We start from the raw sequence: 23,542 nt of genomic DNA on the forward strand, positions 1-23,542 counted from the left end.
GTATGCATTCAAGTAACATAACAAAAGATAGACTACTTAGTGACAAATAGAGTAAAGGCGGAGTTGAGGTTGCCTACAAAAGGTTCATTTTGACCTCTATGGTGCTGTCTTGCCTGCTTCTAAAGCCAATGATACTATGGTACAATGCTATTCACTGTCACTGTTGTCATGTGTTGCACTGATCCTGCTGCGTGTCTCCAGTCCCTGGCAACGACATCCTAAGTAGCATGGAATTGCCTTCTTTGCACGGGAACAGTTTTTCTGGCAGCCTTTGATACAGCTGCATGATATTGCCTTGTTCATTGACACAGGCCAGGCTGGCTCGGTAGATGCAAGGGGGACTGCATTGCTAGCACTGAGAGACCATCCATACTCTGTGAAAGAAGGAATATCCGGCTCGGCGATATCTATTATGGTTGCTAGAACAGCTCTTCTCAGGTGCAGGTCAAAGGCATTCTCTGTCGGGGGCAGCAGCTTTAAGAGGGTTGATCTATTATTGAGGAACTTGTACACTCTAAGCTTACTCAGGTCAAAATCCTCCTGGTGGTCCGCTTTGGATGTATATACAGCAATTGTGAGGTCTTGTGCCTGATTGATGTACGTCATCTGAGAGGGAATCATAAGAGTTTTCACCAAACTCCTCAAGTGCAGAGATCCAGACGCATGATGGCCTTGAACCATGCCTTCTTCCCAGTGAAGAAGGGATAGCTGGTGGTACAGTATCTCTGCCACTTAAACTATGGATAAAGGGCAGGGCACGACACTGTGCGAGCCCCAGTACAGATACCATTTGATGGATAGGAAGGTATGAATTTTGCTCTGTTCTCACCCACAGCTCTGGAAGGCATCTGAGATGGGTTGCTGCATAGTAAAGGCACATGATGATGATGTCTGTGTCATTGGCATGGATGACAACTCTGTCAACTTTGTCATTCTGGACACTGTACAGGGTGTGGAGTATTATTCTTGTATCAGCCTCCTGTTGTGTGGATTCTAGTGCAAGGGCATCTTCAATAGACCCCTCCTTGATCACCACACTCCTTGTCTCTTCTTTAAACCCCCCACCCAGGTAAAGATGTGTTGGACCAAGGGCCGACTTAAGTTTCACATTTTCACACCATTCGTCACAGAGGAAACTCAATAGGTTTGCCTTGTTAGCTGACACAGCAAAAAAACTCCTGAGGATCTGGAGCTGTGTAATGCATACTGACTTCATATTCTTTGGTAGGTTTTGGTCAAGCATACAGTATCTGTGTTCTTGCTCAGCTGTCTTAAGACTAGGTCCACTGTACCGGTCAAAACAGAAGTGAATGATCTCTGTGCCAGCAGGCACATCATTCAACAGCAGACGTTGGTATCGTTCAGCGATTGTTCCAAATGCTTCACCTTTCAGGAGCGACCAATGGCGCATGGCATACATGGCATCAATAACTACTGCTGTTTTTATGTCTTCTGTAGGCAGGTCAGGGATGCATGCAACTTTGGTCTCCTCTTTCAGGACCTTAACAAGGCTTGCCTTGGTACCTGTTCTCATCCTGCCATCTTCCTGGAAGAGGGAAAGTCACTGCACTCGTGGTTGCCTATAAAGTCAACAAGGTTGAGTTCTCCACCACTGGCTATGATTTGGGTCATGCGCAGGAGGGCAGTAATTTCATTGCTCTTGCAGGTGCTGAGGTTTTCCCCTTAGATTTTTTAGATTTTGTGTTTTGAGTGTAGAAAGTGTTAAGCTTCATTATGCTTGTCTTCTTCTGTTCACTGGACAGTGACTCACACAGTGCCTTCAGACCCAGTTCTTTCACACTCATCAAGTCGTCCTTGACTGTGGAATCAGCACACTGTCCTGTAGATATGTTGATCATGGATGATGTGCTCACTGTAAATGGGTTAGTCTCCACTGCTGCCTTGACTACCATCTCTGCATCCCGGATTACACGACTCTGACCAGACTCATGGTGTGGGTCTGCCATATTGACAACATATAAATTAAAGCTCAAACTGACCAAATGTGTTCATATTACTTAAAAAGCAGACTTTTTGCCATAACAGTCAGCTGTCACTGTAAAAGTCATAGTAAAACTCATTTTCGCGTGGCGTCCATCTTGGAAATATGCAAATGAAAGGTCCAGACACACCCAATCATAAAGATAAGTATTCCATTGAGTTTCTCATGCTCTGAAACCATGAAATAGACACCAAGTTTTTATTTCTAGCCCATCTGGTTCAAAAGTTATTGCCAAAGCTATTTTCTGATAATATTGAGGCGGCCATATTGGATTTCCAGCAGCAAGGTGACCGGGTTGTCCATATAGGTTGTGATCCTACTGGGTCATAGATATTATTTCTGGTGGCCAACCTTTTATGGCAGGGCAAATGCAGCATACCCCCCTTTGCCCCCTGGGTATAAGTTTTTACTCTACTGGATGTCGGCCATCTTGAATTTCGGAGTCAAAATTGTGTCAGATTTGGAATCCTCATGGTTGACTTGTATGGAAAAGTGCCTTCATACATGATTCTAGGTCATTCAGATCAAAAGTTAATTTTTAGAGATGGCGCCGGGCGCCATTTTGAATTTGGCTGTTTAGCAAAAAATGCCGGGATTTTTGGGAGGGACCTGGGGGCTAAATCTTTTCTAAAGGGTCCATAGAGGTCAAATCAATCGTCAAAACGTACTTGCCAAAGGATGGTCACAGAACCTCACTTTCGGACCCTACTATTATGGCGACAGCTACACTTAATATAATATTAAAATAACGAAATCTTATTTTAAATGGCTACAAAAAAGTAAGTCAACTTCATTGTGCTTGCGTTGCATAGCCTAATGCATGGTCGCAAATGAAATGCTTAATTTGATATTTAAATAACGAAATCTTATTTTAAATGCGGTCCGTTATTTGCGGTCCGTTATTACGGGGCCAGAGCTCAGCTCTGGACCTGTTTTGTTATTGGCAGTATTCTGTCACTTCTTCTTTTTCTTCTTCTGCCACTTTTCGCAGTTCTGGCTGAACCGTGCAGTCGCTTTTTACGAAACTCGGCCATATGGTAGATGGTCATGAAAAACTATCAAGAAATAATTCTCACAATCTTTCGTCCAAAGGTGGCGCTATAGCACTCAATTGAAAATGGCAACTTTGAACAGGTACAACTCATGCCCTGTTTGACCTACAGCCATGAAACTTGGATACACATATGCGTCTCCTCATGCTGAACAACTTTCACCCTCTGACTTTTGACCTCTGACCTTTAGATCTCCCACCATTTTGAATTATATGAAAAACAGTCATTGGCTCCTAACTTCTGCATTTTTTCACTTATGGAAATTCCGCCGCCTAGAAGTTGTCGGCAGAGGTCCAAAGTTCAAGTGTTAAACGTTTCGTGCAGATTGCTCCAAAATCCTAGGATTCCATAGATTTTAACTATTGCAGTTTTATGAAAATTATTCATCTGCGCCTAAAACATACATGCAGACTCACATTTCTTTGAAACTTTGCAGAAATGTACAGGGTCATTCCAAATATCACTGAAACCAATCTTACTCCAATTGGCCAAAGGGGGGCGCTATAGCAATTTTTTGAAAATGCAGACTTTAAACAGGCATAAGTCATGCCTCGTTTGGCCGAAAGTCGTGAAACTTGCTTACACATGTGCCTTGACTCACGAGGAACACACGTATCGATTTGACCATTAAGCTCCGCCCTTAGATTTTCCGCAATTTTGAGCAGTTTGAAAAATACTTGTTTTTGCCAGTTCTGGCTTAACCGTGCATACACTTTTTACGAAACTCGGCCATATGGTAGATGCTCATGAAAAACTACCAAGAAATAATTCTCACACTCATTCGTCAAAGGGTGGCGTTATAGCACTCAATTGAAAGTGCCAACTTTGAACAGGTACAACTCATGCCCTGTTTGACCTACAACCATGAAACTTCGATACACACATGCGTCTCTTCATGCCCGACAACTTTTGTGGTCTGACTTTTGACCTCTGACCTTTAGATCGCCCACCATTTTGAATTACATGAAAAACAGTCATTGGCTCCTAACTTCTGCATTTTTTCACTTATGGAAATTCCGCCGCCTAGAAGTTGTCGGCAGAGGTCCAAAGTTCAAGTGTTAAACGTTTCGTGCAGATTGCTCCAAAATCCCAGGATTCCATAGATTTTAACTATTGCAGTTTTATGAAAATTATTCATCTGCCCCTAACACATACATGCAAGACTCACATTTCTTTGAAACGTTGCAGTAATGTAGAGAGTCATTCCAAATATCACTGAAACCAATCTCACTCCAATTGGCCAAAGGGGGGCGCTATAGCAATTTTTTGAAAATGCAAACTTTAAACAGGCAAAAGTCATGCCTCGTTTGGCCGAAAGTTGTGAAACTTGCTTACACTTGTGCCTTGACTCATGAGGAACACATCTATCGCTTTGACCAGTAAGCTCCGCCCTTAGATTGTCCGCAATTTTGAGCAGTTTGAAAAACACTTAAACCCAGGATTTTTCAGCTATTTGCGTGAAACTGTATCATCTGTGTGATCTCCTTTTTCACAGTTACTTGTCTGTTGGGCCAATGGCGTCTCCCTTAAATGAATGCCTCACAATCTCAAGGTCGCCAGTTCAAGCCTCACTTGACTTAATTTAAGTTGAATTGCAAACAACATGACTGTATCAATGAATACATGTGCAAAGGGTAAAGATAACCTGAAATGCTTATTTGAGAGTACGTTTTTTCAACGTATGACATACTTCATTCTGAAAATAGCTGATCTACAATCTCACAACTTTTCATGGTTTGTGAGCTTGTAGATCGGCTACTTTCACTAGTTTTGGTTCTGAGGAGATGTACAATTTCTTCATTGGTAAATGGTTTGTGAACGAGTGATCTTAGTGTTAGTGAAACAGGGGCTTGGTTCATGAAAGAAGGCAAGAGTTTATGATCTTCAACAGACAATATCAGCCTGGACAAAGCTATAGCACTATAGGTAGTGTTGCAGCCTATTAGTCTGAAGGTTGAGAGTTCGAATCCTGTTAATGGCAATAGGTTGAGATGTCCAATCAAACCATTATGTTTCCATCTCTCTCTCTCATCAATCTATTGTTTCCATGTCACTCTCTCTCTCTTCAATCTATTCCGTTTCCATGTCTCTCTCTCTCTCTCTATTCACTGGCCCCGTATTATCGCTGCTTGCAGCTATATTTTGAATATTATATTTAGCAAGGTTTGGCATTATAGATCAACGGACTCTTTTATGTGTGTCTATGTAGCCAATTCATAAAAGAAACAAGTCTATAAGGCCAAATAAAGAGCATAAACGCCATTTGTTATCTTAATGGAGTAAACAACAAAATAATAAAATAAAGTTATTATTCCGCTATTATTATTATTATGACTCTTTGCTCAGGTACATTTCAAGGCTACTGGAATGTGGAAGGACATGTGCGCTCCTGCGCCCTCATTTATCAAATCATTCCAAGTGACATAAAGCAATTAAAATCGATTTAAAAATAATATTTATAACATATTTACAATGTTAAGATGCTTAATCATTCAACAAGTCCTATAACAGTAGGATGCAGATCTATACATTTGCAGATCTTGCCAGATCAGAGATGCTGCTAGCCCTGTGTCCTGCGTCTCTGACGCACCTTTTTAATAAAGGACGCATTAAACCAACCATCACTGCGTCCACGGGACGCATACAACTAAAGCGAGCCGTGAGCCACGCAGCCCTGCTCCAAAGCGAGCCGCGCACCAAACCGAGCCGCGACCCGCGCGCCAAGCCGAGCCGCGACCCGCGCGCCAAACCGAGCCGCGACCTGCGAGCCAAACCGGGCCGCGACCCGCGCACCAAACCGAGCCGCGACCCGCGCACCAAACCGAGCCGCGAGCGGAAAACAGCGACGCGCAAGTCGCGACACGTTGTTTTCAGATCGTTATTTTCGGTGTTCCTGGGACCCATTTGAATGGGTTGGATTAATACAAAAACTTAAAGGCCGGGTTCTCAAGTCCACGGTGCTGTTACGTGTCTGCCCAACAGGCTTAAACAGCACGCACGTAAGACCTCCTGGACGAAGTAATTTAGAAGCAAACCTGACCCCTTCGCAGCCTATGTAGTGCTGTCCTATAGGCAGCAGTTTGAACACCCTTTGTAGTGAATATATACAGTGAAATATATCGATAAAACACACACACACACACACACACACACACACACACACACACACACACACACACACACACACACACACACACACACACGTCATGTGCGACACTTACCCACAGAAAAAAACATAAAAGCTATCAACAAACATGTATGTTTCCATATCTATCTATCTATCTATCTATCTATCTATCTATCTATCTGTCAATCTCTTAGCCGATCTACAAGCTCACAACGCTAAGAAGACCCCAAGAATGTTAGCCTACAGTGAGCTACAGTACACGTTGTGTATTATTACGTTACAACATGCACTTACGTGCGTAATTACGCACGTGTAGAATTCCGCTGTTACGGTAGTTGTGCCACTCAGAGGAGGGGGGGGGACACCTTCATGTCGAGAGAGAGAGAGAGAGAGAGAGAGATGCTGTGTTCTGCAGACAATTAGCCTACATCAAATTTTGGGGGTCCTTGGCATGACAAGTACCCACACACGCTGGTGGGGTCCCCCCCACCAGCCCCCCAGTGTTTTCCACACCTGTCAGCTGGTACAATTACCTAACATCGTTGCTTATCTGCGCGTCATTACGCACGCACGCGGTCATATTTAATACACAATAGTAAATCCTCTAATAGTGACCCAGGCTTGTATTTGTTTCAACTGGGTACCGGGCTTTTATTAAAAGGAGGCATGTAGGCCTATAAGAGAGAGGCCTATATTTCTATTTCTATTTTTCATTTTACTGGAACCCAGTAAAATGTACTGGGTTCATTTATTAAAATCAAGTAGGCTGCTGTGTGAAATAAACAGTGCATTTACAGGTGGTCGCGGCTTGTTTTCATAGACTTGGTTGCTGATTTGTCTCGCAGAATCTGGCAACACTACTAGGCTCCACATTGGCTTAGACAGGTCATGTGACAAGTCTAAAGCCAAATTCCAATACCGAAAATCTCGGCCACTCGCTCACTCCCACTCGGTCACTCCGACTTCAAACCGGAAGTAGTCGCGGTCCAATTGTTCATGTGCGTCTTGGAGGAGGCGAGTGGAGTCGAGTGGAGGAGGCGAGGAGGCTCTCCACTTCCGCATTGAGCGAGTGTACATCAAGTGTATCCTCGACCACTCTCAACAGCTCCTCCGCGGCAGACTTCCGCATCACGTGTACACTTTTTTTTGTTTTTTTCCCCTTCTCCCGTGACGTATACATGGTCCTCCTCCTCCACATGTGCCGAAAACACCGGCCGCATCCCCCCCCCCCCTCGTCCCCGCCGCTCACTCGTTGCGCATCTCTCTCTCTCACACACACACACACACACACACACACACACACACACACACACAGTGTAAAGTAACTGAAAAGACCGCAACAAGCCACTGGCTTTATTGCGTTGTATGATATAAAGCATAATACAATTATACATTGTAAAATATATTGTGCACATTTATTCTCTCTCAAAAGCTGATAGTTTCTCTTCGTGCATGCCTCAATGCAGTGCACGGACTACTAATTACTGTGACAAAGATTATGTAAACATTGTTAACTTCTGGGACGAAGAAAAAGAAAAGACAACAGGAGGAAAACGGAACGCTCGTCCAAAACCCATTTTTTTTCGCGGGCCGAGGCCGCCGGATTAGACCTAGGGCGAAGGTGTTTTAGGACGAGAGGTGCGCGATCAGCGCAATGGAGAAGAAGGACCCGCCGATATTTCCTTTTTGCTTGTTATTGTTTGATGGCGAAACAATCATGACTGATACACATGGAAGAAGACCCTTCACAGCTAATAGGGAATTTTACATTTTAAGAATCTGTTCATATTTGAATGAGTATGGCTGTAGTTAAATGTGTAGCTGTTTCTGCTATAAATATGTATCCACCGTTCTGCGCGCCCCTCGGCTGCGACGTTTCCTTTTTGACACACATCTACACTTCATGGAGTACATTTTTGTACTGGGGTTCTGGGGACTGTACGAGCAAAAAGAGGGACAGGTCAGGATTAAATTCATAAATGTACGTTTGCTCATCCTGGCGCTTCATTCACTATTTCAGGAATAAATGGCCTTGCACAACAATGTTAACTATAAAGATAACAATGTTGTGGCCGTCCACATTGAGGAATTGTCTATTCTTATATTCTGTATAATTCTATAGCTGCATATTATTCTATGCATGTATATTTTCATCCACGGCTCTGGTCCAGCTGTGTGAGATGTCATAAGTGATCGCGGAATTTGCCGTCGCTTTGAAATGACGCTGCTGAGTGCAGTCCGATCCTTTGAGGGAAACCGCTCGACCACTCGTCCTCTCAAATAACCCTCGGCTCCTCGCAGGGGCGGGGCTTAGGCGCGAGTGGAGGAAGCGAGGAGAGTGAGCGAGTGACCGAGTTTTGGGGAATGGAATTCAGACTAAGCCAATGTGGAGCCACTAGCAGTGTGAGAGAGAGAGAGAGAGACGATGTGAGCTTGTAGATCGGCTATTTTTGGCTTGTAGCTTGCAGAGATATAGATAGATAGTTCGACTGATAGACAGACAGGCCGTCCGTGGGAGCGCACTCACGTCAATGCGCTATAATATAATAATAATAGCAATAATAACAATATCAACAATAATAAAATAATACAAAGTAAAAGCACCGAACATTTGAAATACTCCAGTAAAGTAAAAATACCTCAGAATTGTACTTAAAGGGCAAGACCACTTTGGTAGAGGTCTGGGTTGTGTAGTTACCTCGCCATGATGTAACTCCAAAGGTAGGCAAGAAATAAAAAATAATTGCTCCATTGATTAGAAATTGATAATTCAAAATATGCTCCTCATTGACTTACATTGTACGGTAAAACAGCTGTCAAAGTCACTCTTTTCGCACATAAACAAACGCAAACAAAGTTGATTCAGACAATATAGAACATCACCAAACCCAGTACTGTTTTTTTTTTTAATAAAAATGTCAACTTCCTGTTGATTTTGCCATTTTTAATAAGTAGAAAACCTGGACTGGATCCGCGGATCCGGATCCAGATCTTCAAATAGTAAAATCAACAGGAAGTTGACATTTTTATTTAAAAAAAAAAACAGTACTGGGTTTGGTGATGCTCTATATTGCCTGAATCAGCTATGTTTGCGTTCATTTATGTGCTAAAAGAGTGACTTTGAGAGCTGTTTTACCGTACAATGTAAGTCAATGAGGAGCATATTTTGAATTATCAATTTCTAATCAATGGAGCAATTATTTTTGATTTCTTGCCCACCTTTGGGGTTACATCATGGCAAGGTAACTACACAACCCAAACCTCTACCAAAGTGGTCTTACCCTTTAAGTATAGGCTACAGTACAGTACTTGAGTAAATGTACTTAGTTACTTTACACCACTGCACGTACAGGCCGTTCATCTATAGAGAGAACAGGCAATTTCTAGTGAAAATTACGTCACTGTCAAACTATGATGGAGCAATGTTGTCAGCTTGTAGATCGGCTATTTTAGTTGCGCGACCCTGTCATATGCTAATAATAATAATAATAATAACAACAATAATACTTTATGGAGTATCTGCTGGCTATTTGTTTCAATGAAGTTGACAGGCCTAGAGTTGGCCTATAGATGTGTGGCTACCTTAAACAAATACAGGTCATGATGTTTAAGCTTTATTATAATAATTGGAGAGAGTGCTTTGCCGTGCTGCCGTGCGCGCGAGGCGCTCCATGGTCAGAATATTAGATGTCCTAATTAATTATGGGTTTGAAATGGCAGATCGGAACATTATTTCATGCCAGTATTTGATCTCTTTATTGGTTTTTAGGTCTTGCATTTTGGGTTGTTATTTGGGTGGTTGACTGTAGGTTATAGGCTACTCTTTCATTATTCTGTGTTTAGTTAGCCTCTTTTACTATTTTGTCTACTTCGGTTATTTCATGCAGTCGTGCAGATGTGAAGCATATCTGTTGCACATAATATGAAAAATAGTTGCTCAATCTCTCTTTCGTTTGGGGTGTTTTTTTTGTAACCCCAAACGGCTCATAATGGAACCAAATGGACCCCGACGGGCGCTAATGGAACCAAATGGACCCCAACGGGCGCTAATTTGCCTATAATAAACGACCAGCATTAGTTTTATATTCTCCTACAGTTGTGTGAATATAAAAAATACGGTTTATGGTGGTCGGGGGGTTGGATCATTTTCCTGCAGTCACTCGGAGGGAAGGGGGGAGCTAGATTTGGATCCGAGATATAGAGGAGTAGAAGTAAAAGTATTGGAAATTGGAAATACTCAAGGAAAGTATAAATACCTAAAGATTGCACTTAAGTACAGTACTTGAGTAAATGTACTTTGTTGCTTTGACCACTGGTCTTTTGTCTCAGTTGGGCACATTGGTTTGACTGAGTGCAAATTTAGGATTCATAACTTTATAGTTCAACTTTATTAGTAAATTAGTCCATTAACCTATAGTAGTATCCAACTTTAAAGTGGTACTTAACTGCCTCTTTTGTGTTCTTTTGATCTAATTTGCATGTAATTATTATTGAACAATTGCTACCAATGTGCATTTAAACTAACACACTGCATTACAATATTATTCAAGGGACAGATGAGGAAACCCTGGCCCTCATTACCTGGCGGGGGAATAATGACCGGTTCTTCACAGGAAAGAAAAATACTTTCAAATGTGGATGGGAGTAAGTATTGAGTGTAGAGATGCGCAGATAGGGTTTATCGTCACCCGAATCCACATACACATGTTCATTATCCACCCGCCATCCAACTGCGGTTAATTATACCATCATATTTCTAGATCCGCACCGACCGCATCAAATTATTATTATTTCCCTGACGTTAGTTTTCAACAATGTTACTCACCACTGTCTGTCGCATTGTAGTGACTCATAGGTACGGTCCCATACAATCCATATCTATGGTAACAACAAGACGGAGCTTGAAGCTTCATTTATTACGGGGCCAGGCTTCCAGCATGGACCCGTTTTGTTATTGGCATTATTCCATTTCTTCTTCTTCTTCTGCCGTTTTTGCCAGTTCTGGCTGAACCGTGCATACGCTTTTTATGAAACTCGGCCATATGGTAGATGGTCATGAAAAACGATCAAGAAATAAATCTCACAATCTTTCGTCAAAAGGTGGCGCTATAGCACTCAGTTGAAAATGCCAACTTTGAACAGGTACAACTCATGCCCCATTTGACCTACAGCCATGAAACTTCGATGCACACATGCGTCTCCTCATGCCTAACAACTTTCACTGTTTCACCCAGCTGCGGCTCAAGACTGTGACTGCAGACCGGGCCTTTCCATGGAGCACGACCGTGGATTTCTACTACACTGCACTATACCACTATACTATATATACTGTATATTATCTTAATATTCTTATATTATACCATTATATACTACATACACATTATTGCTGTACTATATTATACTATCATATATATCATATATTACACTATTATATGTGCTACTATTGTTACTGTTACTACCTGCACTGTATCTCTCTCTCTCTCTCTGTCTCTGTCTCTGTGTCTGTGTCTGTGTCTCTATTGAATTGAATTGAATTGACTGTTTGACTTTTGACCTCTGACCTTTAGATCTCCCACCATTTCGAATTATATGAAAAGCAGTAAAAAGCAGTTAAAACCTATCTCCTCCTGGGATTTTTGAGCAATCTGCACGAAACGTTTTACACATGAACTTTGTACCTATGCCGACAAAAATATGCAGCGGATTTTCCTTAAGTGAAAAAATGAAGCTTTAATGAGCCAATGAATATTGCAGTTTTATGACAATTATTCATCTGCCGCTAACACATACATGCAGACTTACCATTCTTTGAAACTTTGCAGAAATGTAAAGGGCCATTCCAAATATCACTGAAACCAATCTTACTCCAATTGGTCAAACGGGGGCGCTATAGCAATTTTTTTTAAATTGAAACTTTAAACAGGCAAAAGTCATGCCTCGTTTGGCCGAAAGCCATTAGACCTGCTTACACATGTGCCTTGACTAATGAGGAACACATCTATCACGTTGACCAGTAAGCACCGCCCTTAGATTGTCCGCAATCTTGAGCAGTTTGAAAAACACTTAAACCCAGGATTTTTCAGCTATTTGCGTGAAACTGTATGATCAGTGTGATCTCTTTTTTCAGAGGTTTGTCTGTTGGTCCAATAGCGTCCTGCTTAAGTGTATGTCTCACAACCTCAAGGTCACAGGTTCAAGCCTCACTTGGTGCAGACTTCATCTAAGTTGCATTTCACACAACATGACTATCAATGAATACATCTGCAATTGTTAAAGATAACATGAAATACTTAATTGAGTGTTTTTTTACATACGTCATTGTGAAAATAGCTGATCTACAATCTCACAACTTTTCAGATAGCAATGAGAGTATGTTTTTTCAATGTATGACATACTTCATTGTGAAAATAGCCGATGTACAATCTGACAACTTTTAATGGTTTGTGAGCTTGTAGAACGGCTACTTTCACTAGTTTTGGTTCTGAGGAGATGTACAATTTCTTCATTGGTAAATGGTTTGTGAACGAGTGATCTTAGTGTTAGTGAAACAGGGGCTTGGGTCATGACAGAAGGGAACACATAAACATTACAATGTAACTCCAAGTCAATCACTTCTGGGATATCAACCTGTCCAGTTAGGAAGCAATACTGATTGTGAATAAATTTCACCTGCTGTTGTGCAAATGGAACAGACAACAGGTGGAAATGAGAGGCAATTTGCAAGCCAACCCCTACAAAGGAATGGTTTTGCAGGTGGTGGCCGCAGACCATTTCCCTGTCCTCATCCTTTCTGGCTGTTTTTTGGGTACTTTTGCATTTTGCCAGTGCCCTCAGAGGTAGCATGAGGCCGTTTCTGCAACCCACAGAAGTTGCTCAGGTAGTGCAGCTCATCCAGGATGGCACATCAATGCGCGCTGTGGCAAGAAGGTTTGCTGTGTCTCCCAGCACAGTGTAAAGAGCATGGAGGAGATACCAGAAGACAGGCCAGTACACCAGGAGACGTGGAGGGGGCCGTAGGAGGACAACAACCCAGCAGCAGGAGCGCTATCTGGTCCTTTGTGCAAGGAGGAACAGGAGGAGCACTGCCAGAGCCCTACAAAACGACCTCCAGCAGGCCACTAATGTGCATGTTTCTGCTCAAACTGTGAGAAACAGACTCCATGAGGGTGGTATGAGGGCCCGACATCCACAAGTGGGGCCTGTGCTCACAGCCCAACACCGTGCAGCCCGATTGGCATTTGCCAGAGAACACCAGGATTGGCAGATTCGCCATTGGCACCTTCTTCTTCTTTCCTGTATCATCCTCAAATGTCCAACTCAGTAACGTGTAGCCACGCCCTTGTCTTTGGTCCCAATTGGAAGAGGCCAGCCTCCGAAGGTGGTCGATACAGGGGGCAGGTGTTAATAATGTGTTCGGCAGACTGCTCAGGCTCGCCACACTCGCATGCTGCACTGTCTGTCAAGCCCCACTTCTTCATAGCTGATTTGAAGCAGCTGACTCCAGTGCGTAGGCGGTTCAGTAGGGTCCATTGCCGACGTGGTAGGTCCGCTCCTTCAACACCACCTCCCGGGTCTCAGATGTAACTGTGGATACGGGAGGGCCCAGCAGACTCCCACTCCTGCCTCCAGGATGCCGCCATCCATGCATTTGCGGACAAGTCCTCCGGGATGGAGCGGAGCATCTCTTGTGCCGCCTTGTTGTAAGGGTGGCGGGACTTGAGTCTGTTTGGAGGCTCTATTTCCACAGAAGTGTTGTGCAGGATGTGCCAGTCATGTATTTGGGCTTTCCTTGCTAGCTTAATGATTAAAGACACTCGTCGGAGGCCAGCCGGAGCAATTCCTGCAAGGACTGGCAGATAGGACACAGGAGTGGGCTTCCGGCAGCCTGTTATGATTCGGAGGGAGGTGTTGATTATGGTGTCTACCTTTTTGACATGTGGACTCCTACACCAGGCTGGGGCACAGTATTCAGCTACCGAGAAGACCAGGGCTTGGGTGGAAATTCTTAGCGTATTAGGGAAGCCAAAAGGGAAATTAACGTGTTTGTCGACAACAAGCGCTGTTACTCAGCTGTTATGAAGTCTCCTGAAAGGTTCGCATTGGCACTAGCCACCTCTCGTGATGTCAGGGGGGCAAAGTTCTTGTCTGCCCCTCGGGAACTGGCTGTTCCTGAGGAGCTGACACGCGATGGCAGGGTGCCATTGGCACTTCACAGATGAGAGTAGGTTCACACTGAGCACATGTGACAGACGTGACAGAGTCTGGAGACGCCGTGGAGAACGTTCTGCTGCATGCAACATCCTCCAGCATGACCGATTTGGCGGTGGGTCAGTGATGGTCTGGGGAGGCATATCCTTGACAATGATGATGATCTGACTCTGAACAAATGATCCATCTTTTGTGCTTACTTAGAGTATAATACCCTGTTTGTGTTGTCCTATGTGTTGTTTCTTGTCCGGTTGATGTTTTGTTTTCAGTTTTTTGTTATTCGTTTTTTTTTAAAATGTTACTGTATACTGTACTGCTGTCTGTAGGACCCCCTCGAAAACGAGATCCTGAATCTCAAGGGGTTACTCCTAATAAAGAATTTCAATATATATATCCTTGGAGGGCCGCACAGACCTCTATGTGCTTGCCAGAGGTACCATGACTACCATTAGGTACCGGGATGAGATCCTCAGACCCATTGTCAGACCATATGCTGGTGCAGTGGGCCCTGGGTTCCTTCTCATGCATGACAATGCTCGGCCTCATGTGGCTGGAGTGTGTCAGCAGTTACTACATGACGAAGGCATTGATGCTATGGACTGGCCAGCCCGTTCCCCAGACCTGAATCCAATCGAGCACCTCTGGGACATCATGTCTCGTTCCATCCACCGACGCCACGTCGCACCACAGACTGTCCAGGAGTTGACTGATGCCCTGATCCAGGTCTGGGAGGAGATCCCTCAGGAGAACATCCGTCATCTCATCAGGAGCATGCCCATACGTTGTAGGGAGTGCATACAGGCACGTTGAGGCCACACACACTACTGAGCCTCATTTTGAATTGTCTTGAGGAATTTCCACAGAAGTTGGATCAGCCTGTGATAATTTTTTTCCACTTTTATTTTGAGTATGATTCTGAATACAGACCTCCATGGGTTAATGATTTTTATTTCCATTTATCATTCTTATGTTATTTTGTTCTCAACGCATTCCACTATGTAATGAATAAAGTTTTTCAACTGAAATATTTCATTCATCGAGATCTAGGATGTGTTGTTTATGTGTTCCCTTTATTTTTTTGAGCAGTGTATAATCCAATGTAAAAATGATGGTTGGTTGTACAGAATGACCATTTGAATGTTTTTCATAACCGTTAACTGAAGCTCGATAATGGTTAAGCAACCATTAACCGATAAGAATACAATGTAGGCTACTGTTTAGAATGGAGGAATGTTTGTGACTCACTTAGGGTCCTAAATTAACATCCACCAGTACTGCAGTACATACAAGAACCCAAATGTGTGAAAATGTAATCTTTGGTGAATATGTATTGTATTTCCTAATGTACTACTGTAGATCTGCTGTGCTGTGCTGCGTGTTGTCGTAACACATCTAGATTAGGTAGAAGGCCACAGTTAGACAAGTTGGGGGCCACAAGACAACAAAAATGAACAAATGGTTAACCGTTTAACCGCAAACTATTAAGGAATGTGTAACTGGTTGGTTAAAGGGTTAATTTGTTATGCTAGAAATGTTGTCTACTTCTTACTACTTTCAGAAAAATGTAGCTTTCAAGTAGTTCAGGTGTTTTTTTTCACCTAGCTGGGTAGCTTGACAAAAGGGTATGTTCCCCGGGTTCTATGTTCCCCCACTAAGGTTAGGGTTAGGTTTAGGTTAGGTCCTATGTTCCCCGCTCTCCCTAGGAAAGCGGGGAACATAGGACCCGGGGAACATAGGTACGGTCCCCATTTCATTCATCACATGCCACCCATTTGTAGCTGTTTCTGAGTTTTGAGTGGTTGTCGTCCATTACACCAAAAAAATAATTCTCCTTCTGCATCCATTAGCTTTTGAGTGGATTTTCGATTTCACACAGATGTTTCATTCGTCATCAATAGCAACCTGGGCTGGGGACCGTACCTATATTCCCCGGGTCCGACGAATGGTGTAATGGACGACAACCACTCAAAACTCAGAAACAGCTACAAATGGGTGGCATGTGATGAATGAAATGTAAGTATAATGTGCTTCTGAAATGTAGCGATGTAGCTTTTGTCGGGACCGTACCTATAGCTTTTGAGTGGATTTTCGATTTCACACAGTATGTTTCATTCGTCATCAATAGCAACCTGGGCTGACCCATTTTTATGGGTCACTCTGACACTCTCAACTGATGGTTCTTCAAATACATCATAAGAGCTTGGGCTCTTATCAGCCGTGTGGTAAAAAAGATAAAGTAAACACCTTTCCTTCATACGAACATGTAAACACTCTCACCTTGCCAGCCTGCCTCCACCACTTTTCTCACAAAGATATGCTTCCATGCCAGGGATCATTGCACAGAACACACTGAAATATCTATTTCCTATTTTCTCAATATCCAAATCAAAGCCTGTGTATTATAAAGAACTGGCACAGAAATTATCCTATCAAACATCAAAAGGCATAAATGCAGTATGAAGCTGCCCCTAATAAGTTACCATAATGGACATAATTTGGCCATTGTTGTGTCCTATAGCACACAACAAACAGCCATACATTAACCACGAACACGTGTGTCTTGTGGCCCTCGCCTTTAAGTCATTTACACATGTGGCCCCCTGTCTAATCTAGTTGAATACCATTGGTCTAGTTCCTTAAAGAAATGTGCAGATACCCTGTGTACTTATACTGTATGTTGGTTTGTTTACTTTGGAGTGAGCAAACAATGTTGCACTGTAACCCATTAAAACTGGGAAAGTATCTGTGTCATAGCATCACAGTCTTTTTTACCACTTTAACCATATTTGATACTTTGGCTATTCACAAATGGCAGATGTACAAGCTCACAGTGTGTCACTTTTTGCCGCACTTTGAGCTTGTAGATCTGCTATTTTTGAAAGAATGCAAATATTTTAACACATTTACATTTTTAACTAAAGTCTTTGCTTCTCGGGGTCCCTGGAACAAAAAAGTTGGAACAATGTTTGAGCACCACTGATATAGCAACTCAAGTTTTTCAGAAAACTTTTAAGATTTAGAAGACATTTTTTAGAATCAGCCTCAGGTCTTCATGGATTAAGCTGTTCATCTGAGGACCCTCCCCCCAAAAAAAAACTACCCCCCTGGGTAGTGTACCGTTAATATTTAATATATGTTGTCTGTTTTGTTCACTTCCCAGGGATTTGTTTCATTTGTCAATTGTTGTACATGTGATAAGTAATTACATTTTAACACATTCTTGAAAGTAAATTATATTATTTAATTTGATTTACAACAAAAATGAAAAGACACCATTGCATGAAATGAATATAATACAATATATATATATATATATATATATATATATATATATATATATATATATATATATATATATATATATATATATATATATACATATATATACATATATATACATATATACGGTATATATATATATATATATATATATATATATATATATATATACACACACACACACACAACTATTTACAATATGATTATATGAAATTAAATTAAACTAGAAAAAGTGCTCCTCGGAGCACAACTCTCCGCCAGAAGACTTGTGTTGGGAATGTTGGGAATGTTCTATCTGTATAAGTGTCCTATCCGTCCTGTCTGTATAAGTGTCCTATCCCTCCTGTCTGTATAAGTGTCCTATCCGTCCTGTCTATGTAAGTGTCCTATCCGTCCTGTCTGTGTAAGTGTCCTATCTGTCCATTTCTCAGCCATGTCAACTCGAAATCATGCTCGCTGGCTTGGGCGCTTAGCTGTTAACTAAGCATTTGTAGGATCGAGGCCGTCCCATCTAGAGAGGCTTTAGCTCAGACGCGTCGCTAGGTCTCTACTAGGTCGGGGGCTTAGCCCCGCAGGCAACGGGCACATGCGCGCGCGTGCATGTGGCCCTCCTCCCGCGCGCGCGTTTTTTACCGCGGATTTCGCGGATTAGGGTGCTTTTTCCCCCGTTTTGGGTTACTTTATTTCGGTTTTAGGGTTAGGGGTAGGGTTAGATTAGGGTGATACATATAATTCAAAAAGAAAAAAAAAACTTTTAATTTTTTATTATTTTTTAAATTTTTATTGGTGGCTTTGGACAAAACATTGGTGGCTATAGCCACCGAAGCCCACCCCTAACGACGCCACTGCTTTAGCTTAATTAAAGTATCTGCTTTGCATGCAGGATTGTTGGAACTGTCTTACCTCACTTTGAAAGAGGCACAGACTCTTTAAAAGTGACACATGTATTTTATAGGCCGCTATACGTCACTAGCCAATCGGATCACACTATTTCACCGTATTGTCACGTGTCACGTGAGGCTTGACCAATGTTAGTCCCAGTTTCAGAAAGTGAAAACAAACTCTCCTGGCGGAGAGAATTATGCAACTTGTACTATAGTCAACTTGACCGTAGGCCTCTGTACTTGTCTGCTCTTTTTCCCTCTACAGCAATTCTTCGAGGTGTTGTGAGCTTATAGATTTGCTATTTTCAATAAAATAGCAGATCTATAAGCTTGTTACCCATCAAACAAAGATTTGGCAGACCACCTTTAGTAACTCTGAGAACCACTTAGAGGTCCCGGAACCCCCTGTTGAACACCCTTCCTGTGACTGTAGATCAGGGGTCTTCAATGTTTTTCAGGCCAAGGACCCCTATAGCTGAGAGAGAGATGAAGCAGGGACCCCTTACTACGGGTGCAATACTTTAGTCCGACAGCGCATTCCTCCGACAGCGCAGTGCTCCGACATTAAACAGTAAACCCGAACCAAACCCGCACCCTAACCCTAACCGCACGCGGATGCCACATAGTCGGAGAAAAGGTCTGTCGGATTAACGCATGCCTCCCCTTACTACATATGTTGCAGATTAAACCTTTTCATAGAATTCATAGATAGATCCATAGACTTTTTTGACAGCACTATCATTGTGTTTATCATTGTGTTAGATTCATGTTAATGTGTATTTTCAGACAGTTAACCACTTGAAATATCAATACTTAGTAAACTTGACCTTGCACTCTGTACTTGGTCTGCTCCTGATCTGCTATTTCCGGCTAATATAATATTCCTCTCAGAATAGGGATGCTAGGGTTCAAGTGGTTAATGTAAGTTCCTATAACACAAAGATTTGGTGGACCCCCCTGTAGTAACTCTGAGGACCCCCTAGGGGTCCCGGACCCCCGTTGAAGACCTCTGCTCTACATGTAATCATGGTCTCCTAGCCATGCATCCAGTTCATCAGGAGCACTGATTTCATCGGCAAGCCTCTCTCGGAGACCGTTCCCAGACAGGTCTCTCTCAGCGCCGTCTGCGCCATCCTCCTCAACTGGGCCCGGGCCTTCCTCCTGCTCCTCCTCCTCCTCGTCCAGGATATCCCCTGCTGCCTTGCAAATGTTGTGGAGTATGCAGCATGCGGTGATCACCTTTGGGGCGAAGATGGGCCTGATCTCCAAGGCCCGAAGGAAGATCGAGCGCCAGCGAGTCTTCAGCATCCCAACGGTACGCTCAATGATGTTACGTCCTTTGGCGTGGTGCCGGTTGTACCTCGCTTGAACTTGGCCTGTGAATTAAAATATACTTTGTAAACCTATTGTGTATTTCAAAGTCACCAAAGTAGGCCTACTCTCTGTGTGTGTGTTTATGTGTGTGTGTTTTTTTTATGACAGAGGAAGAGCGTTCTTACCTGCCAAAGGCTTGCGGTATGGAGTCATAAGAGCAACAGGGTGCTGAAAACACGGATAGCCTCCATCAACCAACAGGAAGTACCCGTAGTATCTGGTGGATACAGGGCCTCCTTGTACATGGGTGATCGCCGCATGACAAGGGCATCATGTACAGTACCTGGTTGGCCAATGTATGTTGAATATGTTAATGTTAATGTTTTGAATAGCCAAAGAAATCTTAAAATGACACACAGTCTTAATGGGCTAACTGATTTGTTTTTTAAATGTTTGGATATAATTTGCATTGACAATTGATTTCATGTTTTGTCCCAAAACATGCCTAGCATTACTTGAAATACGTGCGGCCTAGGGTCCCCACGGTCATGAAATTCCTGGAAATATTTTTAAATTCTAAAATGTATCAAGGGTCCTGGAATTTATCAAGGGTCCTTGTGTTTGTTAATAAAAAACATTTTCCAAACCATGTACATTACACAAAATATGTAACATAAGTACTTTTTCGCTGAACTGGCTGTGTGATTGCAGCCTAAATAGTACTACCCATCGAAAAGTTGCTCGATTGTATAGGACAATGTTCATCCATTTCCCGGACATTGCAACAACCAACGCCTTCATCCTCCACAAAGAGCTTTTCAAAGGACACTGATCCACCCCCGGAACACAAAAGACAAACAAAGAAGTAATTAAAAATTGACAAATTAAAAGAAAAGGATTATGTCGTTGCTGAACACCCTGAACACCCTTTACGTCTGTGTGTTGCTAAAAAAAAATCACACCTGTGTGAAGGTAGCGGCGCCTTTGATATATTTTGTCATAGATATGTGTTTCTACTAGAGAAACAATATTAAATCTCTGTACATTTATTTCAAGGCTTCCAGTGGCACTAAATAGTGCCATTGGAAGCGAATCACCAAATGCATTCCAAGGTAAGTGGCAAAAACTGATCTGTCATAGCTGATAGAGTGGGTACCTAAAAAATAAACTTTGTGTGTGCGTGTGTATAAATGTGGTACCAGAAAGATATGTATGTGTTATGAAATAATCTATACAATTTATAAGCCGTACCCAGAGTGTTTATGTTCCGGACTTTTACAGTTTATATAAACCATCTAATTTTGTATTCATGATATAATATTGATGTCATGAATAGTTCCCTTGCCTGACCAATCAGAACGTTGACGGGCCTGACCAATCAGAACGTTGACGGAAAAGCCAGGTATAGAGCAGGACCTGGCTTTTCCGTCATATTCCGATCATGAATAGTAACATAGTGATGTCAAGAATAGTGACCAATCAGAACGTTGACGGACCTGACCAATCAGAACGTTGACGGACCTGACCAATCAGAACCTTGGCGAGCCTGACCAATCAGAACGTTGACGCAAAAGCCAGGTATAGAGGGCTAATATCCGCGCCGCTAAAAATATTGAACCAATGAAAAGTATTAAAAGTGCTTCTGACAAAAGCAGCTAACTCCATTGGATCCTCAAACTTTCTGCTAAACTCCAGCAAAGGGGGGTGGAGTTAGCTGGTTTTGCTGACTCCAGGCTCCACCCCCTTTTGACCTCCAACCTCATTGTGAGCTTGGAGGTCCATTCAGCTGTTCTTATCAATGATAAACAAAACCTCCTAACATTTTTGTTTTTTTCAGTTTAGTTTTTTTTTTTCATTTCCTGAAAAATTAACATTTTGGAGTTCCTGCCGGACAGCAGAGATATACAATATGAGATTATTTTGGGATTAATCTTCCATGGTTTAGTACACTTCTGGTTACTACCTGTTCTCTAAGTGTTCTCTCTTGTTGTTTGTTTGTTAGGTTGTCCACTAAGTTTGGACGTGGGTCCTGGTTGTTACGGTCATTGATTGCTGTTAGCGGTCCACATCATGGACGTCATTTTAGGGAATGATTGAACATCCAGAACACCATATGGAGCTGGCTGACACATCCAAGTCTGACATTGTTGACTCCATACAGTATATGGGTATGGCTGACCTTGGGACTTGATATACGGTATGGAGCCAACTCATCGTACTGCAATTTCACATCACAGAGTTGACTGTCTAGCCAACAGTATAAAGGCAACCGCAGCAGCAGAGAGAGACCAAATTCACCCAATGACATCCCAACTCCAGTACTTGGCTATTAATCACAGATATTCGAGACTATAATATCTCCAGGGCCATTCCGAGTTCAGCATACTGGTGTGCTCATGTAGGGTTCCATATGACATGATATGATGCAACCATATGACATAATCAATGATGTTGCACCTTCAAATAAGAGGTCCAAAATGTGAACTTAAGACGTACCCAAATATGGAGATGACTGACATCATAGTACTTGTCAGAAACTGGAAGGTTCATTTCCCCTCCGCTCCACAAGGAGACACCACAATGGGATTCAGACTGGTACCTGTGGTGGTGACCTCACTTCCTCCCACTATAAAAGCAGGACTGGATTCCCATTCTCCCCTTGTCCTTTGTTTACAAACACATGCGGCCGGCCTGTGTGTTTGCCGTGTGCTGCCCATGTTGTTAGCATTAGTTAACAGTGGAAGCTAAGTTAGGCTGCAACGTTAGCACAGTTGAAGTTGTGTCATATTTCTCGTTAAAAAACATACAATACATCCGAGACAATGGATGTTGGCGTTCGTAAGTTGCAGTGTTCAGTTGCACAATATTCATTTGTGTTGAACGGTGTTCACTCTCCATTCCGACATCTCACCACTCCGACTAGTGGCTTCCGCGTGCGGTTAGGGTTAGGGTTAGGGTTAGGTATAGGGTTCGTCAACGTCGGAAAGGCGACATGTCGGAAAGGAGAAATGCACCCGTGTTGAACCAAGCTTCAACGTGTTTACAACGGGCATCGGTATCTCTCCTGCATCCAGTTCATGGGGGCTCATCTCCAGCCAATGCCCACGAAAAAAGACAATAAAACAAATTGTACAATTGTGTCACCATAACCTCCTTGTCAGCGATAATACAAACCTGATTTGCTTACTCGGTTGGGCTCATTTAACTTTTTATGAGGCATGTCATTCCACAAGGGTAAGCATTTGGATTGTGTCTGGCTATGTTGGTTTATTTGCATGTAGGATCAACATTATTATTAGTGACTGGAACCCATTTTATACATGTCATGTGTTTTGCTGGTCCGCAGTGTTTGATCAGATTGGACTTCCTGGTTACTCAGAAAACAGCATGCTCAAATGCTGGAGCCTTCTATAGCCCCAGTACAGCACTGTTGGGTTCCACACACCGTGTCACTGATAGTAACGGATGCAGTCTCTATTATCAGCTGACAAAAACTGACATTGCAACAACCAACGCCTTCATCCTCCACAAAGAGCTGTTAAAAGGACACTGATCCACCCCGGAAAATAAAAGACAAACAAAGAAGTAATATAAAAAAATTGACAAATTAAAAGAAAATGATTATGTCGTTGCTGAACACCCTGAACACCCTTTACATCTGTGTGTTGCTAAAAAA

The sequence above is a fragment of the Gymnoscopelus microlampas genome (genome assembly GCF_963454915.1).
Source record: "Gymnoscopelus microlampas genome assembly, chromosome: 1".
Classification (NCBI taxonomy): Eukaryota; Metazoa; Chordata; class Actinopteri; order Myctophiformes; family Myctophidae; genus Gymnoscopelus; species Gymnoscopelus microlampas.